Source organism: Myotis nattereri, assembly GCF_964212035.1.
Source record: "Myotis nattereri genome assembly, chromosome: 10".
Taxonomy (NCBI): Eukaryota; Metazoa; Chordata; class Mammalia; order Chiroptera; family Vespertilionidae; genus Myotis; species Myotis nattereri.
The window spans coordinates 40,883,793-40,910,926 of record NC_138085.1 but is presented as its reverse complement, the minus strand read 5'-3'; the positions used below and the strand labels follow the sequence as shown (position 1 = coordinate 40,910,926).

Here is a 27,134-nt window from a genome sequence, read left to right as displayed (position 1 = left end):
TAATGCTACAAGAATTAATGACCACTTTAGTCTAGACCTTGAACCAACCAGCATATTTTTAATTTTTCCAACCCAGCAGGATAAGCTGTCATATTTAATATAAATTGTCACCATCCCGACATTTCACATCTGGCTGTGTGGCAGACTGCTCCAAGCGTTGGGTGAGTAACATCATGGCTGAGGATAAAAGGCAGCACATGAGCTGCAGAAACACAAGCAAGAATGACCACGGACCATGGGCACTAACCATAGATTCCAGGACAGAGAAAGCTTGGGGTGTATACCTGCGTACTCTGAGCAAAGCCCACAGCCCAGAGAAGACGAATACTGTTCCTTCCTTTACACTAGCTTATAACAATGTAAAGGGGAAAAAAAGCCTCCTCAATAATAATTTTTTAAAAAGGCAATAATTTCATTACAATAATAATGAAAGCAATAGCAAGTTGGAGATGAAAGCTGCCTTGCTCTCGGCACTCATGAGCTACCTGGATTTCACGTCTTCCACTAGCACGTCTCCTTCCCGGCTTTGGTAATATTACATATGGTTAAAACCTTCATAAAGAGTTAAAGAACCACGGGCAGAATCACCCTTTCTCATGCAGAGTCTCACTTTTTTTATATTTGCCTTTGACAGCACTTTTGCTGTTCCCAAAGAAACTTTATAGAAAAAAAAACCACACACCTGAGACAGGGTCTGAAACTTGACAGACAAAGACAGCAATGACAACACTGCTTGCCCAAGACAGTAACAGCTTGAACCCAGCAAGCAGTAAATAAAACCCGGTCATTTTGATCCTTTGCCACCTGTCTGATTGTTTTTCTAAAAGGGTACAGAAAAGTTTGTGGTCTGGTAAATTTTTGGTCTGTGGTTACACAACTGATTTTAATCACAGCTTCATTCTGGGACACCCCGTGATACTTGAGGGTACTTGTCTGGGTAACCACTCTCATCACTCGATTGTCAAAGCCTGGACAGAAGAGTGAGCTGAAGTGGGCTAGTCTCAGAGCCATGGCTAGACATTTAGCCGGAGCTTCAATACCAGCTGAACGGAATCAAATTCAAGGAACTAAATAAGAGGAAGGCACCAAGGGGGATTTTTAATGAATCTTCCTCCTTCTGATAAGCAGGGCCCATGGCTGTCTGGGTGGGGATTTTCAACGGACCCCGCTCGGTGGTGGGGGGCCAGCTTCCCAGCATCACCCCCAGAAGCTGGACATCGTGTCCTTCACAACCCCTGGGGGGAGCTGTCACAAGCTGCTTTCCCCTAAATTAGAGGAGAAGCAACAATTTTTTTTTTGTTTTCACTTTTTAAGACAAAAACAAAATTTAGAATGAAACCAGAGTCTCTTCTCTATTTGGGCAGAATAATTTTTTCTCCTCCTCTTTTTCATTTGACTCAGTTCTGTGCCAAAACAAAGCGACTGTGCTTCTCCCCAAGTTATTTACATACGGATCCTCCCACTGCTAATATGGGATCTTCCACCCTATCAAGAAAAAATAGTCAGCACTTCTTTAAAAGCCACATTAAAATACATCCTTGCCAGGTTCTTCTGTCTTTTCACATGAATATTTTTTCCCCTCGTTACTCAGGCTCAGGTGAGTGATGTGTGAGTCACACATTTGATCTCACCAATGGCAGGAGCCCTCCCCCAGGGCCAGTTCTCCTTTGGGGATGGGAGACAAGGAGGAAGGAGAACATTGGTTTTCAGAGGCTGCGCCTCACCCCGTTCCGTTACTATGAGTGGAGACCCTGTCCCCACGCTCCTACTTCCTCTCTGCTTCCCTCCCCCAAAGTCCGAGGATCCAGAGGGAAACTGAGTCCGTGCAGTGGCTTCTGGATTCAGCAGGTGCCTAGGGTTAACGTTCACACTTACCAAAATGCTAATGAGGAACTAATTGCAATTCACGTCAAACCACCTGGTCCTGAGATACTATTCACCCCCCTCAGCTGTTTGCCAGTGTGGGGAGGAAAGGCAGTCCAGAGCTTCCCCAGCCTGGGCGCCTGACGAAACGCCATCCTCGGGCCTAGAAAAACTGCACTGCAAAAGGGCTCCAAGAGTTTGAACTAGAAGATGAAACTGTGCAGTGGGCCAGGAGATAGGCGAGGGGGGGTGTCTGGCTGGAAATCCGCCCCACCTCAGGGGCTGTGGCTTGTGGAGCTGTGTCAGGTGTGCAGGCGGCCAGCAGCTTGTCCACAGGAAGCCCAGGGCCCGAGGCCTCTGCAGATGCCTGGCTCTGCCCTGAGTTCCAGGGGACTCTTGACACCGCTCTCTGCGTAGGGCCAGCGTTCACTGTGACCCCTGCAGGCAGGGCTTCGGGGAAGAGTGTTTCAAAAACTCAACCACCTCTTCCTTCTGAGCAGGTGCAGCAGCAAACCTGTCTTTACCCAGCGCAAAACCTGTAACAGCGAAGCCAGAGACCCACGCACCTGAGATGAGCGGAAATGACAGTGAGAAGCCAGCTGTGCTTTGTCACCCACACAGTTCAGCGGCCTGCACCCCTGCCGGCCAGGCGCCAGCCAGCCAGCTGTTGCGGGAAGAAGCAGTCTCTGTTGCTGATGTCATAGGGCTCGGTGGGCCATAGGCATCAGGTCTGCTGTGCCTCAGGGTGATATCTGACCAAGGCTACTGGGGGACACTGGTGGGAAGATGGGGGGGACGAGCACTGGGGTGGGCTTGGGCCTCTCAGGGACCAGCTGTCCCACAGAATAAGGTGGGTGTAGGCTCGTCTTGCCTTCTTTCAGGGCCTGCGGTTTCCACGTCTTCTGGAACCTCAGGACAACACCAAGGCACCCTCCAGCCACCAGGAGTGTGTGCACTGCTGTTGGAGGATCTTGCACTGGGAGGCTGGTTGTATCTGCAGAATAATTAGAGGGAATATTTTCATCGTCTTCATTGGCAGTAGGTGCCTTCATGGCGGGGACACTTCCTTCGTGGTCTCAGTTGAAAACCTTGTGGATTCATGCCCTGGCCGGTGTGGCTCAGTTAGATGTTATCCTGTGCACCAAAAGGTTGCCTGTTCAAGTCCTAGTGAAGGTACATGCCTCGGTTGCAGACTCGATCCCCAGTAGGGGGTGTGCAGGAGACAGCCAATCGATGTTTTGTACGATGTTTACCTCTTCCTCTTCTCCCTCTCCCTCTCTCTCTGTCCAGAGGGTGTCCATGACCTCCCAGCTCCACGTGCTCCACAGGCCATGCCCAAACTCCTCCTGGGCTCGTAGCTGCACCACGTGCCTCAGGCCTGTCCAGGCATCATGAACTGTGCAGTGATGCTGGAGCTCCATGACACACGTGTTGTGAATGTCTTGGACTGTTCAGCCCGGTATCAGAGCTCAAACTGTAGCCTGTAGAAACAGGAATTCCAGGAGGCAGGTCTTGCCAGGTGACAATGAGCCAGCGGTGTTTTCTGTCCACAGCGGTGACGGTGATGTTGACGGGTAGGGCAGCTGCAGGGTTCCCTACCCCTCAAATGTTTGGGGTCTGCTGGGCTTGCTGCTGGCACTAGTGGTGATGCACAGGGACACAGCGTAGAAAGAGTCGTCTCCCTCTGGGACGCCTGAGAACACCGGCACCGCTCCTGGGTGTCTTCCACGGGACCGCACGGAAACGGAAACATCCTCACCGACAGCACAGCCTTGGTCCTCGGGGAGGGAGGGCTCTGAGGCCACCACTCACAGTGGACGTTGCTGATGGGGCTCTTCCAGAAGCAGGAGAGCTGAGGCTCTGGGGGAACAGCCACCCACAGGCACACAGCTCCAACCGGGCGGCCGCCCTGGTGGCATGAGTAGTTTCCAGAGTCGCTGAGCTGTCGGTATTTCAGAAGCGGCCTCCTTCCCCAACCAGCCCGTCTGCAGTGGTTCGAGCCTGCCACCTGATTCCTGAGCACCCAGTGAACCGTGGCATTGTCTCCCGGTTCCCCGCCTGGACAGGTCAGGGTAATGCTGGCCCCAGGCCTGCCGGTCAGCACATTGTGCTCCACCGCCAGCGCAGGGCAGCCAGCAGGGCGGTGAGCAGCGCGCAGAGCACAGCCAGCCTGCTTCCTCCTCCGCCAGCAGCCTATGGTCCCAAAGAGGCAGCGGTGGGTAGGAACTGGGCGGGCGGGCCGGGCGGTGTCTGCGGGCGCGCTCAGGCCCTGAGAGCAGCCCTCATCTCCCGGTGGCCTTCTTAGGGCCCTTTTCGAGCTCTGAAACTTAATCTTTAAATTGCCATGTTGGCCACTGAGAGGCTAAGGTGGGAAAATGAGCTCTCCCCTTCTGGGAGAGCTGTGCTGTCCCGGAAAGAAAAGCCTTTAGGAATCTGGTACAAGGTCAGATGCATTCATTTTCTCACTGACTCGGTAATGAAGACCTATCGTGAATGCCTATCATGTGCCAAAGAGTGCAAAGCCGTAAGAGAAACAAACATTTGTCCCTGCTTAAGAGGGAACATCCTACCACACACACTGTAGGCCAGCTTTACGGAGATTTTAATGAGGCACCATGAGGCACCATGAGGCACCATGCCTCTTGAGGTTCCTAGGTGATGTGCAGACTTAGGAGTGATTGTCAATCACACAACTCCCACTTCTCACTGCAAATGTAGTCTGTGGCCAGGCAGCATAGCCGGAGATCACCGTGAAACCAATGTGACTGCGAATAAAAGTATGTTTTGTTTTGTAACCCTCAGAGGCTGTGTGAGGGATTTAGAAGACTGTATGTATGTCAGTTTGGTTTACCTGTTCTCTTGGTTTACCTTGCTCTGCCAACCAGTGTTACCTTATGCTGCTTAAAGTTTTATCCCAGTCATTCTCAATAGTGGGTTTCCCCCAAACCATGGGGCCCTGTACTGCCCTAAGGAGAGTCTAATGATAGGCGTGTTAGAGGTGGGGGGCGGGGAGGCTCCAAGGCTCCATTGCTTTGGAATGTGCTAAGGGCATTTCTCCCTTTGGCCCAAGAATGCTGTGTCAGAATGAGTGCTGTCTGGCCTTGGTTGGTGCCTCTTTGTAGAAAGATGGCATCTTTGTCCTCAGGGGATCTGAAGCATATTTAGATGTAGCGACCAAAAACAGTGTTTCAAGGGTGGCCATCGGCTACCAACATAGCTTTTTATCTTTGTCCGATTCAGCTCTGAGTCCTTCCCGTAGTTCCAGCTTCTTGGAGCAGGGTAGGCTGTTTTATGTCTTCTCGTAGAGATTTGCTTTAATTACTAACATATTATACAGATAAACTCAAGTTTCCAACACACACAGGAATAGAACAGCCCTAGAAAATAATGGCCCTATAAAAGAAGACGTGGAGTTGCTGGTGCCGAGGAGGGATAAAAGAACAGAGTAATAAAAAAAAATTAAATGTCAGTATCAAGCATATTAACTGAACTGACAATCCCTGTGTGAATAATAAAACACCTTCCACTTAATAATACAAAAGTGCATTTGACCTAGATAATAACGGGGGAAATGAGCCGAGAACTTGCATCTTGTTTCCTTCCAGGTCTCCCCTCACAGCCTCTAATCTTACCTAAGAGAAGCAGAGTTGGAGCTTATTGCGTAATCAGCCTTTCAGGGGTGGATGGAGGGAGATGACTCCCAAAGCCTCCTTTTGCACTGAAAGTGGACAACAAGGCACGGATGCCTGTTGCAGCACATAATGCTTGGGGTAAACATAAAACAGTTCTTAGCAGGGTAGAACTTGAGGCACTCGAAGGAGAGACGGCAGGCTGTACGGCAGATGATGTTTCAAAAGATGATTGCATCAGTATCTCCCACCCCATGCGCTCTTTTGCCAAAGTAACCTTTCCACTCACCATCAAGAGGTGGAGTCTCTTTCCCCTCCCTCTGAATCCGAGGGAGCCCCAGGACTTGCTTTCATCAAGAGAATATAAGGAGTGACACTGTATACCTCCTGAGCCATCCTGGCTCTCCACCCAGCTGCCGTCTGATTGCAACGTCATGAAAGACGCCCTATAAAGCAGAACTGCCCAGCTGAGCCCTGGCCACATTCCTGACCCACAGAACTGTGAACGAACAAATCCCACGCCAAATGCTTGTTGATTCAAGTCACTAAGTTTTGGGGTAGCTTTTTAACGTGGCAAAATATAATCAAAACAGGTAATAACCTCTCTCCTACATAGATTCTAGGAGCACGTTAAGTCATTTGTGATGGGAACTGAGGCAGAGGGAGTTTGAGGCTTCAAACTCACCTTTCTGGTTTTAACAATCCCTGAACATGAGTAAAGAGAAGAGAGGAATTCTCCTAGAGACTCCATAGTGAGTCTTGCTAGAATTTCTGTAGGGGAGTTCCCGATAGGAAGCCTTCCAGGGGGAACTTGGGGGAAACTGGTTTTTCTCTGTAGGCTGGTAGGTCTTGAAGCAGAAACTCTGCATTATCGCCCAGAAGAGGCTCCAGAGAGGCTTTGTGCCCACTACCCCTAGAGCCCCTTCCTGCTGTGGAAAACCGAAGTCAAGAAGGAGCCGCTCCCATTCGTGCTGTTTGGATATCGAGAATTGCTGCTGGTGCCTGGGGCACAGGCTGTGCTCTGCAGCATCCTCCCTGATGACTGTGTGTGGCCACACCGCTGTGGCCGCCCAAGCCCCTTCTTCGTGTCTGCTTCTGGCTGGGATTCCCTAGCCAGTCAACCCAGCTTCCCCGTAACCACGTCTGCTCTTCCCCTCACACTAGCCGACTGTCCACTCATCAGCTGACGTGCAGTGAGAAGACACCTGGTGTGGAGGGGGGCCACTTGCAGGCTTCCTCCTTCACGACCATATCAGTGCCCCTGAGGGGAGGCTCCCACTGGCCATAGGGGATTGATCTGATTTAATGAACAGAAGCACAGGATGAGGGCTCAGGAGAGGTTTCCCAAAAGGTTTCATGGACGCTGTGTTTTACGGGTGAAGATTTTGTTTTGGGGCTGCGAACTCTCTTTAAAACAAACCGTTGAGGTCATTGTTAATGGGAGACAGGATAGCTCGCCTAGCTTCTGTCAAGACCCACTGCTCTCAGGGAGGAAATGCAGGAAACTGGGCGGGGCCTTTTCACAATGATGCATCTTTGAAGAGCACTGCCGAATGCCCCATCTCATCACAAGAGTGTAGCTTGCACTGCAAATGGGGAGCAAGAGCTGCTCGTGAGGCAGCCACGTCTCTCCTCTTGCTGAATAGTGAGAGAGGGCCATATACTCTCACCTTCTCCACTTGCCTTCTAAACACCTCCTCTCTGGGCAGGCTGAGTACAGAAAGGACGGACATTCAAATTAGTAAGTTTTATTGTTTAGTGTCTCTCCTCTGAGGTCAGATGTGAGGGGAGAAATCTTGTTTCATTTTTGTGTTGCCCTGTGCTAGACACAATTTCCATCATAGCCCTTTGGTTTACTGCCCTATCATCACCCAGTGACCAAGAAGGCTAAAGCAGATACATCTTCTGCCTCACACTGCCTCTCCAACATGTCTCCCTCTCCGACTAACACAATGCTCATTGCCGAAACTAACTTCCAAGAAAGATGTCACTGTATTACACAAAAGTGACCAAGGAAATAAGAGCAGAGTAAAAACTTCACAGGAAAGAACAGCTCTTGAACATATCAAACAGCTAAGGTTGCAGGACCTACTAGCCTGAAACTTAAAGAAAGACAGGAAGCCTCATGCAGACAGGAGATATGACCACTTGATCACTAGGGGCAGACGCTGGGTGCCCGGCAAGCTGGTAAGAAGAAGTTAGCTGAAGGTGTTAACACATTCCTACGGGCCGAGTGTGGACTAGTCTGAGAGCACAGACCCTCCGGGGATAATACACCCAACAGGAACCCGTACCGTCAGGCAACTCTTCCCCCCAGGCCTCAGGGCTCATGGGAAATGAGGAGCAGAACAGGAGACCTGAGAAGACTTCCTTCATGGTGGCAGCCTGGGGGAGATGTACAGTAGTCACTTCAGGGAAGAAACAAAGCCCTGCCCCGATGCTTCTGTCCTGCCTCCGCCACGAAGCCATAGCCTTAAGCTGCTGAGCAAAGGAGGGCAGCATTCATGGCAGAGGGGAAGCTGTAGTGCAGCTAGAGAAAAATCAGGAAAAAAAAACACACCAAAAAGCCAGCCACCACCCTGTGTCCATGGGGGAGACAGGAAAAGGAGCTGGTCCAGATCATGAGAGGTCCCTTACTGCTGGAGAGGGGGACCGGTTCACTGAGAAAGAAAAGGCAAACACCTCCACTCCTTAACACGAAGCCAGCAAGCAACGAAGCACCAGTAAACTGCCAGAAGAGAGGCCCTCAGAGAGGAAGCAGAGGGAAGACATAAACCAAGGATTTCCACTCTTCACGTTTTCTTATTGATTAAATTCATATGATTCACTTTGGGCAAGAATATTATACAACCGATACTGCTTTCTTCCCCTCAGTGCATCCTATCGAGTGGCACATGATTGGAAATTATCCTATGACTGATGAACTCTTTGATCACTTGATTAGGGAGATGGCTTCCAGACTTCTCCACTGTAAAAGTATACTTCCCCCACATAATAAGTGTTTTATGGGGAGGTACTTTGAAATAATATTAATGCCCCATCCTCATCTAACTTTCAATGTATTTAGTCAAATATGTTTTATTAAAACATATTTTTATTGATTTCAGAGAGGAAGGGAGATGGAGAGAGAGAGAGAAACATTGATGAGAGAGAAACATCCATTGGCTGCCTTCGCACGCCCCCTACTGGGAATCAAGCCTGCAACCTGGGCATGTGCCCTGACCAGGAATTGAATCCTGACCTCCTGGTTCATAGGTCGACACTCAACCACTGAGCCACATCAGCTGGGAATTAATCAATTATTTAATATCTGTATGGACTTGTGGTTTCTTTTTTTTTTAATATATTTTATTGATTTTTTACAGAGAGGAAGGGAGAGGGATAGAGAGTTAGAAACATCGATGAGAGAGAAACATCGATCAGCTGCCTCCTGCACATCCCCCACCGGGGATATGCCCGCAACCCAGGCACATGCCCCTGACCGGAATCGAACCTGGGACCCTTCAGTCCACAAGCCGACGCTCTATCCACTGAGCCAAACCGGTTTCGGCTTATTTTTTTAATATAATTTGCTACTATAATAATTTACTTTGGTGCTTGAATTATCTCCAATTTAGCCAATGGAGGCTCCTTGAAGCTGGCTTCTGGATCCTTCTGACAACCCCCCACTATTCTTTAAGTACTTGGTTTCTAGTACAAAAAGATGTTCTAGGCTCATCTTGTACTTTCCCTGGGAACAGTCATTTGTCTGAAATGCCCTGGTTTCTTTTAGTGGAGAATTATATTGAGAATCTGAGGCATAGCACTGGAGATGCTTGCTCTTTGCCATAGGGTATTACTGCTTCCAGAAAAAAATCAGGAAATATATGTAATATATATGTTTTTATAGAGCAGTGGTTCTCAACCTTCCTAATGCCGCTACCCTTTAATACTGTTCCTCATGTTGTGGTGACCCCCAATTTCATTGTTACAAATTGAACATAATTAAAGCATAGTGATTAATCACAAAACAATATGTAATTATATATGTGTTTTCCGATGGTCTTAGGCTACCCCTGTGAAAGGGTCGTTCGACCCCCAAAGGGGTCGCAACCCACAGGTTGAGAACCGCTATTATAGAGGTATATACAACATATTAACATACACGTTTACCTCTATATTTATGTATAATAAAAACCATGTGTTCACACTATAGGGTTCACTGGAGTTCTTCCCCCTTCCATAGCTGTAGCGCCTTCTCTGAGAGTTAGAAATTGGCTTCCATTATCCTTAATATTCAATCTACCTTCCGGATCTCTTATCTCTGTTGCCACCCTCTCCTTTTTCTGTTTGGCTCTGACTCCCCTTTCTAGACAGCTTTCCACGTGCAAGCCCGCCTCATGCAGCCTCGGTGCTCCAGTTCCCCAGGCCAGACCACCCTCAGAGCGTGCTCTTCTTGAGTTGCATGGGCTCTGACACCTGAGCCGCCCCGCCCCCATGCATGCACCCTACCTGCCTTCCCCTGGTGGGCTCTGACACCTGAGCCGCACCACCCCCATGCCTTATCCTGGTGGGCTGTGAGTCCTGAGCCACACCATGCCCAGGCATGCACCCTACCTGCCTTATCCTGGTGGGCTGTGACTCCTGAGCCTCCCCACACATGCACATCTTCCTGCCTTATCCTGGTGGGCTGTGACTCCTGAGCCTCCCCACACATGCACATCTTCCTGCCTTATCCTGGTGGGCTGTGACTCCTGAGCCTCCCCACACATGCACATCTTCCTGCCTTATCCTGGTGGGCTGTGACTCCTCAGCTGCATTGCCCCCATGCATGCACCCTACCTGCCTTCCCCTGGTGGGCTGTGACACCTCAGCCGCATTGCCCCCATGCATGCACCCTACCTGCCTTCCCCTGGTGGGCTGTGACACCTCAGCCGCATTGCCCCCATGCATGCACCCTACCTGCCTTACCCTGGTGGGCTGTGGCACCTGAGCCTCCCCATGCATGCACACCGTCCTGCCCTCCCCTGGTGGGCTGTGGCACCTGAGCCACACCGCCCCCATGCCTTATCCTGGTGGGCTGTGGCACCTGAGCCGCATCGCCCCCGTGCATGCAGCCTACCTGCCTGGTGGGCTCTGATACTGTACGCCAACCCACCTCTCTGTGCGGATGCCTTCATGCCCTGCTGGACTCTGGTTCCTCACACTAGGCCACACTCCACTCATAGGCACCTTCCTCATTCTGCTCAGACTCTAACACTCATGCCAGGCCATTCCTTTGCAGAAATACCTTCTCACCCTTCATTTTGTTTTTTGAATATATAAATGCTTAAAGACTATGGAAAAATAAGCAGAATGATGAAAGCTTAGAGTTGACCAAATGCTGTCTCAGTTTTCATAAAAGAGAATCAAATGGATGCTGAAAACTAAAATAAGATAGACATCTCATATACTGTCACTAATATTGTTTGGCACAGTCATTTTATTCCTGCTAGTTTATTCTGAATCATCTGACCTGCTAAAAAAAAAAAAAAAAAAAAAAAAAAAAAAAAAAAAAAAAAAGAAAAGCTTATAAACCAAAATTATCACAACAGATTTATTTATAACTTAAAATTGGCAACATCCAACAATAAGGTAATTTATAGTGCAGCCATAACAATTTTAATATGTTTGCAAAAATATAGGAGGAAATGTTCTTAAAATGATATACAAAAATCAGCACATAAAACTGAGTATATAGTATAAGCCTAACTGTGCAAAAACACATATTAGTGAGGAAAGGATACATCAGAGTATTTACAGTGATTATCTCTGGATGGTTTGACAATGGGCAATTTTTTCCTTATGAATTAGCCTTTTATATTTTCTCAATTTATTTAATAAGCATGTATTAGTTTTAAAATGGGGGGAAAACTTCAATACACTGATTAGTACTGTTTCCACAGCAAATATTTACTGAATAAATGAATGAATGAACCTCTAAAGAATACTTTATTTTTAAATTACTTGAGGGCAAAGGTTAACTTCTTTTGAGTTACCACTATACTCATTTCAGGGTTTGGGCCCAGACGATATTTAAAAATACATTCTATTTGATTGACATGTGCATCTGAAAACCATAAGTACTCTGTAACTACCTTCTTTTATCTGCCTTCTCCTTGGTTTGGGGAAGACACCTTATGAATTAGCCAGCCAGGTAAGAGGGTCAAGCTGTGGATGGGGTAAAGACAAGGAATATAAAGGAAAATGTAAGGGATGATGGAGCAAAGGTCCAGAAAAACTGAGAAATAGCCAGTGTGCTCACAAGAAAAGTCATTAAGAGCTTCACACCAATGGAATAGCCAGAACATAGAAATGAAAACTCTCTTAAACATTCACAACTTCTGTTCTTTTGTTGGCTGGGCCCCACTGCCTGGTGCACCCAGGCACTTCTATAACGAGTCCTCTAAGATATAGGGAATATTATGATTGCCACTGAAAAACAGAATCAGATTTCAAAAAAAGAAGGGCCAGTGCTACACACAGCTGCTCAGCACCTACTCACTGCAGCAGGGAACTACAATGCGTGAGGAAAGCTCACAGGCCATCTTGGCGTTCAGAACTTGTCACAGAAACCTTCCTGCAGGGAAGGCAGGCCTTAAAGTATGGAAACGTTTTTGTGTAAACATAAAAACAAGTATGTAATAATTATATTTTTATAGGCAGTGCTGAGGGCATAGGACAATTCATTCAAGAAGCTTCTTAATCATTGTTTTAACATAAAAACTTTATTGTATACTAGAAACCTGGTGCACAAAATTCGTGCAATCCAGGACCCCTGAGGGGATGTCCAACTGCCGGTTTAGGCCCAATCCCTGCAGTTGGACATCCGGCAGCCGGACATCCCTCTCGCAATCCAGGAGTGCTCACCCCTAACCACTCGCCTGTCTGCCTATCTGCTCACCCTTAACTGCTCGCCTGCCTGCCTGCTCACCCCTAACCACTCACCTTGCCTGCCTGCTCGCCCCTAACTGCTCACCTTGCCTGCCTGCTTACCTGCTCGCCCCTAACCACTTGGCTGCCTGCTTACCTGCTCGCCCCTAACCACTCACCTGCCTGCCTGCTCGCCCATAACCGCTTGCCTGCCTGCCTGCCTGCTCACCCCTAACCGCTTGCCTGCCTGCCTGCTCGCCCCTAACCACTTGGCTGCCTGCCTGCTCAGTGCGTGTCATAGCGACCGTCGTTCCAGTCGTTCTGCCGTATCGGTCACTTAGGCTTTTATATATATAGATTTGCGTGTCACTGTGCCTAGTTATGGAACTCAACACAAACTAAGATAAACAATCCTGGGCTAGAAGTTAAGCTGATTATCAGCTGGGGAGAGCACACAGCCTTTCTTCCTGTGACACAGTGTTTCACACCTGGTTCCTTATGGGGGCACTGGTACCTTTCTCAGGAACTACCTGATACTGTCTCCTCTTTGGAGACAGGTCATGTGGCTGGCTGGGCTACATGAGTAATTCTCCTGAAACATGCTATTATTGCACAATGAGCTGTGTATATCACTTAACATATCCCCAACACTTCAAATTACTCATCAAAGCTCCTCTGAACCCTAACTGGGCAGAGGCAACGTTCACGCTACAAGTCCCCTCAAGTACTAATCATTCATTCCTCAGTAACTGAACCAATAATGTGAAGCTGATGGCTGAGACCCTCAGTGGAGGAGACACTTTCATGTGAGGGCTTGCAGCATACTCACTCTCTTCTGAGTTGGTCTAACTGCTCTAGACGTGAGTCACGGGCACTGAAAGTGTGTGGCAGCAGCACCACCTGTGTCCAGTATATCTGAGGTCTACCCCCTCTGTTTGGTATCCCTGCCCCCCAATCCTACCCAAAGAACACTGCTCTCTTTTCCTTGGTCACCAAGGCCCCATTCTAATTTGGTCAGAAGGTAGAAGAAGCCCAAAAGGCAGATGAAGTTCTGAGTTAACTGATTTCAATAGTTAATAGCCATTGCAAAACCATTCTTCAGAAAATGCATTGGGGGGGGGGGGGAGCCCACAAAGATTCCTTCAACTTGTTTTAAATAATTGGACCAAACTCATTTAAACTTTGGAAGCACCAAGTTATGAGTGCAGTTTATAAAAGATAAAGATCTGAGCCATCCCTTTGTGGTTACAGATTATGAAACCATGTCAGGCTCTCGCTAGATAGTATTCTCTGTGAATGTGAGACTGCAAACAGAGCCAGCCCAAGGGAGGGCATCTCTGATTACGACCCCTGTTAAAGTTTCCTCCTAAGCATCCTTGTACAGTTTACAATTTAATGTTTTGGGCCTTTGTAATCTTTAGCCCTTGTGTATATATCATCTAATGAAAAGGCCTTTTTTGAATTAACATGGTATTTGGAAAGAGCACATGTGTTTCTGTTTTATTATTAAATACATTTATAAAGAGAGAAAATGTCCTCAGACCTAGTAGATGCCCGTTTTTCTTTTTAAAAAAAAGCAAGAATCCTGTAACACTTGAGGAAAAGAGAACCCTTAACATAAACACTCAGATGGCGTGGGTCATGATAAATTTTGGGGTAGAAGTAATTGTGGAGCTTAGGAATTCAGATTTGCCTCATCTGACACCCTTGGGGGTAAACACATTGTTCTGTCCTTTCCAGCTATTTGGCGAGCTTGGCATCTATGAAGCAGGACATTCTGGGATGCAGACCATTCCAACTACCACAATGGTCTTGTGTTTCAAGACTGCTTGTTTATAAACACTGCTACCTTCCAGTTTAATTTCTCTCCTTTTTCAGTTTGTTTAAGCGCTAAATATTTTCAGAGTACAAAAGCCAAATAAGGATTTTTTTTATTAATGCCTAGCAATATGCAATAAACTAATAAAATATACCAGAAATATTATGTTGCATACACATCTAACTTACATTTACTAGTCATCAAAGCAATGGAAAGTAGACATTTTACACCTAAAAATTAGCAAATGTATTAAAAATGTTAACTCAATGTTTGCAAGGTTTTGGTAAAAATTAGTACACTTATGCATTGCAAATACCACTATAATATGGCAAATCAGTTAGGAAGAAATATGACCTTGAGAATCAGAAAAATATTTCTATCCTCTGGCACAATGTTTACACTCCTAGAAATTTACCTGAATGGAAATAACTTACTAGACTAAAAATGTTATATGTATAAATATGTATGTTACAGGATCCTCAGAAAAAACTACATGAACTTGAAAACAAGCTCAGTGAATGGATCTCAACTGGGGGGCAAGCACCCTTTTAGGGGAGAGGGAAGCACATCAGTTTCTTCCCAGGGGAAAAGAGGAAAGAAACAAATCTATGTTTAGCTTAAAAAGCATATTGAGAATTATCATTGCTTTTATTTTCTTTTAGATACAAAATTGCTTTATTTTATAAATTTAAATAATATTAAAAAGGATATGATATTTTTATGTTCATTAAAAAGAGGTATGAGTAAAGCAAGTTCGATAAATAGCCATCTACATATAATAGCAAGCCTAACAAAATACAAAATTAGAAAAAGAAACTCAACAACAACAACATTAATGTTTATTGAGCACTTTATGTGCTAGATATTGAACTAAGTTCTTTCTGTACATTATTCTTCATTTAATTTCCATATCCCTAGGAGATAGAGTAGTTGAGACAGTTTAGATTTATGTAAAAATATTATTATTGGAAAAAGGTAGTTAATGACAAACCCACTTAGTTTTGCAGAGGACAGGAAGGTGTGTGAGTTTGGGTTGTAAGCCCACATGCGGACTGGGGACAATGACTTAGACTGTCTACAGGGCCTGAAATTGCCATGTAAGGACAAGATTGTCCAAGGGTCGAACCTTGATGATAGGCAGACCTGAAAACAAATCCACCCTTTAACATAGTAGGAAAAGGAAACCTGTTTACTGTAGCATTTCAAATATAATGTTCTGAATTCTGCTTCCTTCTGCCCCCTTTAACACTATACTGGGCATACTTTCATATCAGTGTACGAACTTCTTCATTAATATCCCATTAAACAATTATAAATAATGAATAGTGAATAACTTAGTACATGTGTACAAGTATACAAATCTGTAGGACTGAGTCTTTAGAGGAGAACTGATGGATCAAAAGATATTACGTTCCTCCCTTAGAAGTTGTATTAATTTACCACATCAACATAAGCAACCATCTCTCTATATCCTTGGAAACACAGTGCATGGATAACTTTTAGAAGAACAGAAGTAGAATGTAAAACCATTAAACCAAAGGGGAAATGGGGAAAGGAGATTAAAAGAAAATCAATCAAATAGAAGGCAGAGAGACAAAGGAGATATAATGCCTAAATGCAATGCAGGTATCCTGGATTGGATCCTGAAACAGAAAAAGAACATTAGTGGAAAAAATGGTAAAATTTGAACGAAGTCTGTAGTTAATGTAAATGTACCAATCTTAATTTCTTAGTTGTGCCAAATGTGCCATGGTGATATAAAAGATGTTCACATTAGGAACTGGGTTGAAGGGCATACAGGAGCTCCTTGTATTATCTTGATAACTTTTATGTACATATAAAATCACCCCCCTACCCCAAATTTGATTTTTTAAAAGGGGGAAAAGGGAAAGCCTTCCCAGCAGGTGAGAAGGGTAGTATAAGTAAGACATTGGGGGAGGGTGTGTGGAAACAGGACCACCCATGCAAGGAACTGCAGGCAGGTTGTTGTTGCGTCTCAATGTATGAGTTGATTAGTTATTGTGTTTTCTTCAACATCCCTTTAGAACAGCATGATCTAGGTTTACTTGGTTGTCATGTTTTAAAGAAAAAATATAAATGTAGGGTTTATGTTCACTTTGATTAGATCATAATGCCATCATCAAAACACTGTCGTTCTGGCAGTAACTATGACGGGTCTAACTTCATTCATTACGTCAGTAGACCTGGTACATAAGTGAACAGCCAAGTGGTGGTGATTATATTAAATATAGCATCTCTGCCAGACATTTAAACAAGTGCTTTGAAATTAGGGATAGTGTATTTTCTGTCCTCTTCATTGGAAGCAAGTTGTCTGTATATTTATTATTTATACAGGTATATTTATTAGGTAACTAGGAAGTGTGAAATTATATAAAACAACTATTATATAAAACAAAAAAAGATACAATCCTTGATAAGTGTGTCAAAGACTCAAAGTAATATCATGTGTAAAATAGTGTTAGAAAGTATCTGCATTCTATACATTCATATATGCAATGCTAACATTTAAAACCAAAATATAAAAAATAGAAGGCAGGAGATGACAAGAACAAAAAGAAGCAAAGAAAAGGCATGGTAAATAGCACAAATAAAATGTTAGAAATAAAAATATTATAGCAGTGGTCTAATTTAATCAGTTAAAAGATAGAGGTTCTCATATAGTATTAATAAGGAAATCCAAGTATATGCTGCTTATAAGAGATAGTTCTAAAATATCACTATGAGGACACAGAAAGTTCCAAGTTAAGCAATGTAAAAGTCTTACTAAGGAAATACTAAAGACAGAGAGACTAGTGTAGTATCTACTATAAGACAAAAAATAGCAATACTAGGAATAGTGTCACTATGCACTGATAAAAGAATACTTCACCAAGACATAAAATTTCTAACTTTTTATATACCCAATAGCTTAGTACCAAAATATGCAGCTATGCAAAGAAAGAACTGACACTATTATAAGGGAAGATGGATACACCACAATGTTACAGGGAGATTTTAACGCTTTTATTTTGGTATTTGATAAGGCAGATTTTAAAAAATGAGTAAAGATACAGAATATCTGAATAGCACAATTATTGAGTTTGACCCACTGGCTATGTACCCTTGCATTCATTTACTAGAAAACACACTTTTTTCAAGCACCTGCAGGGCATTTACAAAAATTGGTCACAAAGATTCTATAAAGCAAACATCCAAAATTACCACATTCTTGGAATCAAGTAATAACATTATAAATCAAAACTTAAATCTGCATGTCTTTAAAAAACAGCAAGAAGAACGTCTTCTCACCAGGAAGCTTATAATTTTACATGACTACAAGAACAACTTGTGGGGCAAAACAGCTAAGGAAGTGCCAGCTTCATTCAGCACTACAAACCAGTGCTGCTCACCACTGTCACTCACCAGGCCAAGAAGAGGATCCTGCTGGTGGAGGAATAGCATTGGCAAAGATAAAAAGGTATAAAAGAGCAAGGAATTCGGGGGTAAAGTAAGATTAAAGCATCAGGTGAGAAGGAAATAGTAGCAAAGTGGCTGTTAAGGTAGACTGGAGTTTGGACTTTGTCCAGGAGAAGGAAGTTTGAATTTTATCAGTTAGCCGGAGGGAACTGATCAAAGGTGTCTTAAGTGTGGGGTTGATAAGTCTGATCATCCTACTCCACTGTGCGGGATGGACTACACCAAATGGAGGGAGTGAGAAGCTGAAAGAGCTTCATTGGGATAGAAGCAGTGAAGACACAGAGTAACAAATTGGTTTAAGATGTTGTAAGGTCATGGTGCTGACATCACTTGATAACTTACCCTATATCCAGGAGAATGAGTAAGTGGGAGAAAAAGAGGAAATAAGGAGAAATCTAAGATTTCTTAGTGTGAGTGACTGATTGGGTGGTGATGCCATTAATGGAAAGAAATGAGGAAGAAAGGAAAAGCAGGTAGGAGAGGAGGCGGAAAAAAATAAAGCATTGAATTCAGGACATACTGCATTTGAAGTATTGGTGGGATATCCATAAGAAGATCTAACAGACAGTGATGGGAGAGTTTAGAGGAAGCAAAGAGGAAGCAAGGAGATTAGAGGCTAGAAAAATTCAAGTTGGCAGAAACTGGGCAGCCAGAATCAGTCGGCCATTTGCTATAAAACCACAATCTTTGGGACAACTTTAGACCAACGATTTATGGTCTATAACAAAAAGCAAGACATCTTCAGACCTGGAAGAAATCAGGTATTTAGCAGAGTAAGACAAGGCTGGGAGTTCCCCAATGTGGCCGCTGAGCATCCCACAAAAGGAAGAAAAAAGGAGAAAATAGACAATCCACAAATTCAAATATTCGTTCCATTTTCATTCTTCTATAGTTAACGCCGCATCAAAATGTGTATTACATATAGTACTTGCAATAGCAAAAATGTGAAACCATCTAAGTTGGAATTGGTAAATTATGGCACATTAACTCAAAATATTTCTTTTAGAAGAGCTGCCTGTGTACAGAAAAATACATATTCCATGTCATCTAACAGCATTCCTTAAAATCTACACTGTTGGGAAAGCTTTGGCTATTTTTGTAATACTGGACATAAGTACATCAAGACAAAGGGTTCTACTAGGAATCCCCATCTCAAAGCATCTTTATAAAGGCAGGATCACCTTACTGTACAATGTATCATAGATAGAAAATCAAGAAAGAAAAATGCTGGGGTCCAACCCCAGCAGGTCCAGGGGTCCCCAAAGGTGTGAACGGAGTCGGCGAAGAAGGAATGACACAGAGGCAGCGTTCAGTTGATCAGCAGCCTAGCCCGGATCTCTAGCCAAGTTCTGGTCAGGATCTCCAGCGAAGTTCTGGTTAGGATCTCCAGCCAGGTTCTGTGTCCATGTTCTCTTGCTAGGTTCTCCAGCCAGGTTCTGTCCAGGTTCTCCAGCCAGGTTCAGTCACCAGGTTCTAGTCAGGTTCTCTTGCCATGTTCTATCCAGGTTCTGTAGCCAGGTTCTGTCTCTAGGTTCTTCAGCCAGGTTCTGTCTCTAGGTTCTATCTCTAGGTTCTGCGGCCAGTTTCTGTCCAGGATCTTTTGCCATGTTCTCTCCAGCGAAGTTCTTCTGTCTCTAGGTTCTGTGTCTAGGTTCTGTGTCTAGGTTCTGTGTCTAGGTTCTGTGTCCTGTTGTCTTGTTACATCTGTATTTATACCAGTTGATTCCAATCCTATCAATCTTTATTCCAAAGGTTAGGGCGTTTCTTATCTCCATTCCAGGGAGTAAAGATTATGTAGCTTAAGCATGATTGTTCGTAGTTAAAGTGATTAATGGCACCTGGCACTTAGTTAAGGGGTTTTATTCCCTCCCTAACTTCAGGGGAAAATCCCTACCTGGGGAAACAACCTTTCTCAGAGAGGTGACCTTGGTTAAAACACATAGTGCCAAGAAGGTGAGCAAACATATTAAGAACAGTATGCCATATATGCCAGGTCCCTTGAAACAGCAAGGATGGACCGGCTCCCGGCAGAAAAATACGCAGCAGGAAAGAAAAGGTGTGAGTGCAGAAGGAAACGAATAAAACAGCACTATTTTCCAAAGTATTTTCAAAGATTCTCTGGGTATTGAAGTAGTGCTAGGGATAGCCAGTAAGAAGGCATTTCAGGCAAAAAACACACACACAATAAAACTAAAAACAATATGAAAGAAAGCAGGAATAGAAATGACATATCCCTAAGAATGAAAAAACAGGCCCTACAGGGATGTGTTACAAAATATTGGTTAACAAAAAAAAGGAGTCAATAAAGAAATAGTTAAAATGCTTTTTCCATCCATGAAAATATCTCGAGATTAAAGATTATCCCAACTTCCTATTTCCCATAAAAGACCTCTCCCTCCCTCCTTCCTTGCCTCCCTCTTCCTCTCTCATAATAGTACTAGAGGCCCAGTGCACGAATTCATGCACCAGTGGGGTCCCTTGGCTGGGCCTGCGGGATCAGGACAAAACTGGCTCTCCAACATCCCCTGAGGGGTCCCAGATTACGAAAGGATGCAGACCAGGCTGAGGGACCCCACTAGTGCACCATCAGGACAGGGAGGAATGCGGGAGGTTGGCCAGCTGGGGAGGGACTGCGGGAGGGCTCCAGGGCATGTCCAGCCCATCTTGCTCAGTCCCAATCAGTTGGACCCCAGCATCAAGCTAACCTACCGGTTGGAGAGTCTGCCCCCTGATGGTCAGTGCATGTTATAGCGACTGGTTGGCTGCCAGCCCCCTGGTGGTCAGTGCATGTCATAGCGAGCAGTTGAGCGGCCTTAGCATATCATTAGCATATTACGAAGAAATGCTAAGTAAAACAATGAGATACCTTTTGCTTATAAAATAAGCAAAAAAATTTTTTAGCTGAGAATATTTACTACTGGTCATAGTGAGATTAAAAGGAACCCTTACATATAATATACATGGGAATAAGTTGGTAAAACTATTCTAGAAAGCAATTTGTTAATATACCTAAAGAGCCATAAATGTCCACAACATTTAACCTAGTAATTCTACTTCTAGAAATGGATCCTAAGGAACTAATCAGAAAATCTAGACAAATATATATGTACAGGATGTTCATCATAGTGTTATTTATACTAGGCAAAAACTAGAAACAATATAAATGTCTAACCACAAGAAAATAGTTAAAATTCACATTCCCTAAGGTAGAATATAAAATATGATTTTATGTAGTTTTAATATGAGCACATGCTTGTAAGATAACATTAAGTGAAAAATTCCAGACACAAACCTATATAAATAATATTTCAATATTATTTTAAATTTATATTTTTCCATATTTTCCAAAGGTTCTATAATAAACAGGTTCTACTTTTGTAACCAGGGAAAGAAACCCTGTTAAATATGACACTCTTCAGAAAGCTATCATAGGACTAAAAAATCTCAGAAGCTCACATGACCATGGAACAATATTTTCTTTTTTTAAATCCTCACCCAAAGGAAAATACTTAGGGACAGGGAGAGGGAGAGGGAGAGGGGGAGGAAGAGGGAGAGGGAGGGAAAGAGTAGGAGGGGGAGTGAGGGGGAGAGAGAGAGAGAGAGAGAGAGAGAGAGAGAGAGAGAGAGAGAGAAACATGTGCCCTAACTGGAATCGAACCCACCACCCAGGTATGCACCCTGAGCGGGAATCGAACTGACAACCTTTTGGTGCACAGGATGACGCTCAACCAACTGAGTGGCTCCGCCAGGCTGGAACCATATTTTCTTTATTAAACAAAAGGGACTAGAAGATTCAGGCAGAATTGACAAATATAGCTTCTAAATGGTGCTGTCTAGAAACAATGAAACCTAAGAGCAACCCCCCTGCACAGTGTATGGGGCTTTCAGCCTGTAACTTCCCTTGCTCTAGCCCTTGTTCCCAGCCAAGCTCTCTGGACAGGCTGTGCTCCTTTCTGTGGTGCAGTCCTCGTCCGTCCCCTTGCTGCATGGCTAAGGCCCTTAGTCCCTCCAGGGAGCCTGCCGTATGTCACTGTCGCCTCCATCATCGCCTCTTCTTCCCACTGCTTGGAACACTTATTTGGCATTATCATATACCATTTTGTATTGTGGTTTATGGTATATTTTGCCTCCCCTTCAAGAGGGCTGTAAAACATTCAAGGCTAGCACAGCCATACAAAAGTTCTTAGATGTCAGTTGATGAGGGAGCTTAAAGCATTTAACAAATCTGTTACCATTCCGACCATTTCTGAGAAGAAAGGATTCCTACTCACATTTCATGGAAATGAGCACTGATGTCTAGAAGAGTTAATTTACTTCCTTTGGATTCTTGAGCTGAACCAACATGGACTGAGAATGCTCCTGTCCTCACCAGATCAGGCAGCCTCTTGGCAAATCAAAGCACCTAATCCCTTTAGTAACATTGGTTGCTTACCAGCAGAACTGGTGTTGATTTATGCTGCAGGCTCATGGCAGTTAGAGAACAGGCTGTAACGGTAGACCACTGCATACACAAGAGGAGATTAAATGGTTGGAAATATTCCGAATCCTACTTTTCTCTGATCTTGGAAAATAACCTGGCTACGCTCTTCTGAGGGCAAGGGGAAGTAAATCACATCCTGGCACCAGCTTGTCAATACTGTCTTGAATTCAGATTTTCAAAAATCACTAAATATTTGGTTTTCAAATACAGTATAACTTTCAACACACTTTCCTGTAAGATAGCTACCAACAGGTTCAAGTATTCTTAGGTTCTGCAGAATCCCCTGGAAACTTCATCCCAGCATGTCCCTGTCTCTGAATTGTTTTGACATGTTTGGCCCATGATGACTCAATTAGCAATGCTATTCCACAGGCAAAGTGGCTGGGATTTCTGTGACTCAGCAGAAGAGTCTTGAAAGATGTGGTTATTTTCTTGACAACTTTTGACCTAACTATGATTTAGCCAGATCTTGGGCAAATAGATAAATAGTGGGATCCCAGGCAAAGAAAGGACATCCAAATGCGGGGACCATCAGCCGTCCCAGCTTCTCCTACAGTTTCCGTTGATTCCGGCGATCTGTGGCAAAGCCAATCCATGCTGCCTCTCATCACCATCAACAGCAGGTTACTACTAGTCCCATCGTTAACAGCATGGTAGTAGCCATGCTTTCTCTTCTTCTAGAAAGGCCTTCTACTTGCTGGGTAGACAGATGACACGGTTATAAACTCAAGTCAGCATTTCCTGAGACTTCAAGGAAGAAAGAAAGTCTTGGAAATGAAAAAGGCACAGTGACCCATGGAGAACAGAAGAAAGGAGAAGCTCCTATGGTAGATGGACACCATACAGATAGCTCATTCACTGACTCATTTATTCACAGACATTTATGGAGCACATAGGAGGGGTCAGGCGGGAATGCAAAAGGTTAAACTCCTAAAGCTCAATATAACAGTAAGATGGGTCCACGCTAGAAAGGGATGTATGCTGTGGCAGGGATCTGGCAGTCAGGGAACCGCCTCCTTTATCTTCTGATCAGTGATTTTTATCAGCTGGCTAACGAAATACACTTTTCTCTCTGAGGGTATAATCAGGAAGTTGAAAATGTACATATGCAAATTTCAAATAAAATATGTTTAATAGGCAAAGAGGGAAAATACCACAGTGGAAGAGTCAACAGTTATGCATAATAAAAAATATGGAAAGAACCCAATACACAGATTATGAATAAAACACACAGAAAACTGGAAAACGGACTATAAATGAAGTAAAGCCTCTGGCTGACAATATAAAACAAGCTAAATGGCAAAGAGAATTTAAACATGTTCCAGAGTAAACGTTGTCCTCCTCCTTACCCTCGCCCCCTGCCTGACCTCTGGATCTCTGTGTAATTGCCAGTTTCTGTCGGACTTCACATACTACGGCTTTTGATTTCTGCTCTGTGTAACATATTTCGACGGAGTCTGACACTGTGGCAGCAGGGGCTGTAAACTGAGTGCTCCTTGGAGGCTACTGACTTGAAGTGTGGGTGGAGAAGAGGCAGGTGAGAGCCAAGGCCAAAGAAAGAAACAAAAATTTCTCTCACTTTTGGACTTGGGGTTTAGTTAAGATACAATTCACATGTCAAGTAATTCACCCAGTTATTTTATTTTATTTTTAAAATATACTTTTATTGACTTAAGAGAGGAAGGAAGGGGGAGAAAGACATAGAAACATCAATGATGAGAGAAGATCATTGATTGGCTGCCTCCTGCATGCCCCCTACTGGGGATTGAACCCACAACCCAGACATGTGCCCTGACCAAGAATCAAACTGTGACCTCCTGATTCATAGGTCAATGCTAAACCCCTGAGCAACACTGGTTGGGCTACTAGTAATTCACCCATTTAAATAAGTGTGCAACTCAATGGTCTTTAGGATGTTCAAAGAATTGTGCAACTACCACCATAATCATGTGTAGAACATTTTCATCATTCCAAAAAGAAACTCCATGCCCATTTTCAGTAGTCATTTTGAAATACACCCAGAGCATCATGTTCTTCATTAGGCTTGTTCTTAACAAAAACCTAGATGGGGTTTTGCCAGAGCCTAACATACCTGCGGAATGGGAGTGCTCAGCCCCGGCATTGATGGACAAATGCCTCGTGGGGATCACTTGGGGAACCAGTGTGGTTAGACCATGGGGGATCTGACTGAAATGAAGAAGGGGTTAACACAACCTGCTACCTCAGAAACGCAGAAGGTAGGACTCTGTGCGGTAAGGCAAACATTAAGAAGATGTCATCAAGAAGATGAGGAGTTTTCTGATATATGTTTTTAATTTAATAAACCACATATTCTATTCTATAGGATAGTTATTTGGTCAACCTTATCCCTGTCTCAGATATGAAGAAGTTAGAAAGGCAAAACATGGGAAACACCAGTTGTTGTTCCTCAGATACCTCCACATATACAAGATAAGGAAGCCTGAGCCCTCCTGTGTGGAGCCTGAGGTCTTGGAAGGTACAGCAATAGGACGTCTGAAGTAGCAGGAGAAACATTTCAGCAGAGACTACTGCCTGAGAGAGAAAGGATGCGAGGGATACTCTCATTATCACAGAGATGCTGATGTTAACTTGGTGCCTTTTAAAAGTTTCTCCTCTTCCTCTCGCTCTTCTCCCAGGGTTTCTCAAGGATAATATACTGTGCTGACCTGCTGGTGTGCCTCAAACCTTTCCAGCTCCATCCAGATGTCAAGAGTCCTCCCTCTTAGATCTGCTATGAAATTAAGACACTTTTTGGCAGGCAAAGGTTTGTGACTGTAACTACTCATGTAAACTCCCAGCTCCTTTCTACAGCTGCCTTGGAAGGCAAACATGGGAAATTTGCAAATTTATCAGAACATGATGATTGGCTCATAGATGAGATTCTTTCTTGGGGGAAAGGAGAAGGGCGGTTGGTCGTTTTTTCAAAAGTGATACTTTCAATCTTTTAATCATTTGTTTTGATTCATCTTATGAGAAAGTTTGGAAGCCATATGAAGATGTTCTATAATATTGAGTGTAAAAAATAAAAATAAAAAGTGGTGTTCTGAATCTGAACTTGGATCTTGCTTTTCTTTTCTTTTCTTTTTTTTTTTTTTTTAAATCCTCACCTGAGGATATTTTTCCATTGATTTTGAGAGAGAGTGGAAGAGAGAGGGAAAGACAGAGGAGAACTATCAATGTGAGAGAAACATATCAATTGGTTGCCTCCTGCATGCATCCCAACCAGGCCCTGGGCCAGGGAGGAGCCTGCAACCGAGGTACATGCCCTTGACTGGAATCAAACCCAGGACTCAGGGCCACAGGTTGATGCTCTACCCACTGAGCTAAACCGGCTAGGGCAGGATCTTTCTTAATTAAGAATTTTGGTAGGTGAAGGGTGCCTAGTGAATGGGAGACAGACTATCTGTCCTTGAAAAGTTTTCCACTAAAGATTCTATAATAAAGTACAACCAAATCTTGATGATTCTGTTGCTGGATATGCTTGCCAGTGGCCCTGGGATATTGGCTGGTTCTCAGTCCTCTTGGAAGCGTGACTCCACATTATCCAACTCCCCTGCCAGAACTTGAACTACATAGATAACACAAAAACAGTTACCACAACAACTGAAAATGTGTTAGAATGCTTTCATTGCTATAATTCCATGTCCCATGGCAGGTATAGGTACTATATTTCAGTTCCTTTAATCTTAGATTTCTGTTATTTACCACGCAGGTTGGTGGTCTTGAAAGTAGGATCTAGATTTCATAAATCGTCATTTTATTGCAAACGGCACTTAGGGACACTTAAGAAGTAATAATTAGATCTGGAATTGTTGAACTTTAAATGCTTTGTAGGCAGAGATATTTTAGGTTAAATTTAGCCCAAGTTTCACCGTCTCACCACATGCCATATTCAGTGCAGGTTCATTCAAAGACTGTTACCTGGAGTGACTCAGATTCCCGAATGTCCAGACTCCCCACCAAAACTTCCATCTCTAACTGTTCATTTCTTTGGGAACACCAAAAGTCCATTTTCACCCATAATTTCTGGGAATAGACCTTGTCTGTCTTGTTCATTGTTTAGTTCTCTTATGTCCAGCGCAATAAAGTCAATAAATATTTGTAAAATAAATTGCAAAGTGTTGTGTATTAACAGCTAATTAAATTATTCAGACCCTACCTACTACCTAAAAGGGCATAAGATTGCCTGCTATACTCAAACACATACAAAATAGGATAAACAGAAAGAGTTAAAAAACAATAGAATGATTGGATTAAAAAACTGTGGTACATCTGCACAATAGAATACTATGCTGCTGTAAAAAAAGGAGTTCTTACCATTTGCAACAGCATGGATGGAACTAGAGAGCATTATGCTAAGTGAAATAAGCCAGTCAGAGAAAGATAAATACCACATGATCTCACTCATTTGTGGAATATAATGAACAACATAAACTGATGAACAAAAACAGATCCAGAGACAGAGAAGCATTGATCAGACCATCAAACCTCAGAGGAAAGGTAGGGGAGGGTGGGAATAAGGGGGAGAGATCAACCAAAGGACTTATATGCAAGCATATAGGCCTAACCAATGGACACAACAGGGGGGTGAGGGCATGGGTGGGGAGGATTGGGGGTAACATGGGGATAAGGACACATATGTAATAACTTAATCAATAAAAAATTTAAAAAACAATAGAAAATAAAAAATAGAAATAAAATAATAAATTTACCTGCTATATTCAAATATGTACAAAATAAGATAAACAAAACAGTTAAAAAACAATAGAAAATAAGAAAAAAATAGAAATAAAATAATATATAGAAATGATACTAATACATTAATAAATATATAATGAATAAAATAGAATAACAGAAATAATAAAACTTAAAAATAGACATAAAATAGGAAAAATTAGATTAAAAGACAAATAAAATAAGAGGGAAAGAAAAAATGATGAACCAGGAATCTGGG

The 27,134-nt window shown here is 43.7% G+C and overlaps 1 protein-coding gene and 1 pseudogene across 2 annotated transcripts in view; both read right to left on the bottom strand.

Moving 5' to 3' along the window:
* The window catches only part of EXOC6B (exocyst complex component 6B), a 530,863-nt gene that overhangs the window by 27,121 nt on the left and 476,608 nt on the right, over positions 1–27,134 (bottom strand). The gene's annotated exons all lie outside the window — the stretch shown is intronic.
* Positions 785–26,236, bottom strand: LOC308526351 (interleukin-6 receptor subunit alpha-like; annotated as a pseudogene). Its single transcript has 3 exons — positions 26,102–26,236; positions 3,117–4,195; positions 785–820 (listed from the first exon to the last, which is right to left on the bottom strand). The product of its transcript is annotated as an interleukin-6 receptor subunit alpha-like (transcript).